Genomic DNA, 3,354 nt, shown 5'->3' on the forward strand with positions numbered 1-3,354 from the left:
AACAGCTTAGGAGGTGAAGGTTACACCCTTTAACGATCCATCATATCGTCATCTCCGATAGGTCTGGAACCAAGACTGGTAGTTCGGGGATGAAGGTACAAATCCAACCTAAAAGAGATTGAACCTGCCCTAATAATAGGCCTCTACTTTATTCTAATCGTATTTTTTTTTTTTTGGAAAATAAGATTTTATTACCAAAAAGAGAAAGTTACAACTTACAAAAGCTAAGTTATAACTACCACAAGAACACCAAAAGACCTGAAAACAACAGGTCACCCCACGACCAGTTCTAGACCCAAACCTAGCCACCTTCTAGGAAGGGTTCTAGGAAGGGCCTAGAACAACTGGACTCAGATTTCCGGCCACCTTCTAGGAAGTATTCCGGAAACCAGGACCAGACAACAAAAAACCAGAAAACAACAAAGCCAAACATCCGAAAGTCACCAAAAACTACAGCCAGAAGTAGAAATGCTTGCAAACCGACTAAAGAAACCAATAGAACAAAGATAAACAACAAAACGAGCACCAAAGCAACAATAACAACATACTGCAGCAACAAAAACAAAACCAAAACAGCAGTGCATTAATATAATCAGCAGTGCAGCAGCAAGAAAACAGGGCACAACAACACCAAAAGCAGAACGCAGCACCAGCAGCAAGGCAGGACAGTGCAGCAGCAGCAGAAAGCAGCAACAAAAAACAGCAAACAACATAACAGCAACACACTGCAGCAACCCAGCAGCTCAGCAAAGCACAACAAAACACAAACTACCAGCAGCACCACACCTGTAGTGCAGCAAACAGCAGCACTCAGCACAGCACAGCAGAACACCCAGCAGCAAAGCACAGCAGAACAGTAGAGAAGAAAAGCAGCAGCAACAAACACCACCCACAGCCTACAGCAGCACACTGCAGCAACAAGGCAGGCAGCAGAGTACTGAGCAGACCAGAGCAGCAGCATAAAAAACATAACAGCAATGCAGCAGCACCACCAGACAACAGCAACAACAATAGCACCAAAACAACAAAGCAGAGGCTAAACCAGCAGGCAGACAGCAGTGCATAGCAGTGTACAGCAGAACACCTAGAAGAGCACAGCACCAAAAGCACAAAGACAGCAAGCAAACAGCCACACCAGCATAAAAAGAACAACAACAAAACAAGAACAACGGGAACCTTGACTAAAAAAGAAAGAAACCAGAACACACGCACAAGGAGCCCGAGACAAGCCCTAGACAATCAAATATTTGCTTCCCGCCGGGATTCTACAAACTGAATGAAAGAGAATATCCCGAACAAGAGCATCAACTTATTTGCAGCAACCAGTAAAGAGAACTGCATTCCTTTGAATCCAAATACCATAAATTGTTTCAGTGAAGGCCACCTAGATCACTTTATTCTTTAATCTGGAACTTCTGCAGATTTTCTTCATCCAATCAATCTCATCACTAAACTGCTGAACAGGCTTGGAAACACGCAAGATCCCCAAAACCTTACTCCAAACCTTCCTAGAGAAATCACAATAAAAAAAATAGATGCTGAACACTTTCATTGCCATTCAAACAAAGGAAACACTTTGGATCACAAGAGATGTGCCATTGAAGCAACCTATCCTTAGTGAAAAGCCTATTCCATAAAGCTAGCCACAAGATGAAAACACTCTTGGGAGTTGCTAAGTTATGGCAAGTAACTCTCTTCCAAGGAACTTTAGGCACTTGAGGCCTAATAGCAGCATAAAGCTTCTTGATTTTCAACTTCTTGTCCTGAACGAAACCATCCCATCCCCCTTGATCATTCACAATATCTCTACAACTCAAAATCTTCTTCAAAAACCAGGAGCATCTAGCAGGGGTAGGAGTGGTCCAACAATCTTTATGCTTGAAATAGTAGATATGAACCCACTTAACCCAAAGATTATCAGCCTTGTGAGCAATATCCCAAAGTAACTTAGTGACAGCTGCTTTATTCCACTCAGAAAGAGAAAGCAGGTTCCAGCCACCGCAAACTTTAGGAAGACAGACAATATTCCAAGAAACCAAAGACTTCTTAGCAGGAGCAGAGGATCCAGTCCAAAGAAAGCATCTGAACCTCGCCTCAATCTCTTTAAGAATTTTCTTCGGAAGAATAAAAATTTGAGCCCAATAAGTCTGGATACCAAACAACACACTCTTCACCAATTGAAGCCTCCCAGCATAGGACAAGTGTTTAGCCATCCATCCTTGAATTCTAGTAGTGACTCTCTCCACCAAAGGCCTACATTGAGCAATAGTAAGCTTCTTTGAAGAGAGAGGGACCCCAAGATACCTAAAAGGAATGGAGCCTTGAGAAACACCAAGAAGCTCCCTCAACTCATTCTGAACATCAACAGAGACTCCTCTAATGTAGACTTCACTTTTGTCAAGATTAGCAGAAAGCCTAGAGGCACCCGAGAATTTCGAGAAGGCTTAGAAGAGAAGCTTAACAAAAACACTATCAGCTCGAGAAAACATCAATAAGTCATCAACAAACAACATGTGAGTTAGGTTTAACTTTTCACATCTAGGGTGAAAGTTAAAGTCAGGAGACAACCTAAGCTCATCAAGGCATCTGGAGAGGTATTCCATACCAATAGCAAAGAGAAAGGGAGACATAGGATCACCTTGCCTTAACCCTTTCTTAGCTTCAAAGGGGGGGGGGGGCAGGAAAACCATTAATAAGAATAGAATAAGAGACAGAAGTAAGACAATTCCAGATCCAATCAACAAATCTCTGAGGGAAACCAAGCTCTTGCATGACAGTGATCAAGAAACCCCCCTCAACCGAATCATAGGCTTTCCTCAAATCCACCTTAACCATACACCTGGGAGAGATAAATTTGTGATCATAGCCTTTGATCAATTCAGTTTCAAGAAGAATATTGTCAACAATGTGCTTGCCAGGAATGAACCCTGCCTGAGCATCATCAATCACCTCACCAATGACAGCAGCAAGCCTAGCAGTTATGATTTTAGAAATGAGCTTATAGACCACAGTACAACAAGCTATAGGTCTAAAATCCTTAACATGAGAAGCAGAAAGGACTTTAGGGACCAAAGTAATAGTTGTACAATTCCATTGCCTAGGCAAAATCCCATTATTAAAGAAATGAATAACACTTGCATAAATATCATCTTTCACAATATGCCAAGCTCTCTTAAAGAAAAAGGAGTTAAAGCCATCAATACTATGAGCTTTATTGTTATCAATTCCCTTAAGACCAGCATCAATTTCAGCATGAGAGATAGGCCTAATGAGGTAGCTCTGAGCAGCAGAGCTAAGCTGCTTACCACTCCGCATAGTAACAAGGTCAACAGTTGGGAGCCAAGGAGCCTGAGT

The sequence above is a fragment of the Chenopodium quinoa genome, unplaced genomic scaffold (genome assembly GCF_001683475.1).
Source record: "Chenopodium quinoa cultivar QQ74 unplaced genomic scaffold, ASM168347v1, whole genome shotgun sequence".
In the NCBI taxonomy this organism is placed as follows: Eukaryota; Viridiplantae; Streptophyta; class Magnoliopsida; order Caryophyllales; family Amaranthaceae; genus Chenopodium; species Chenopodium quinoa.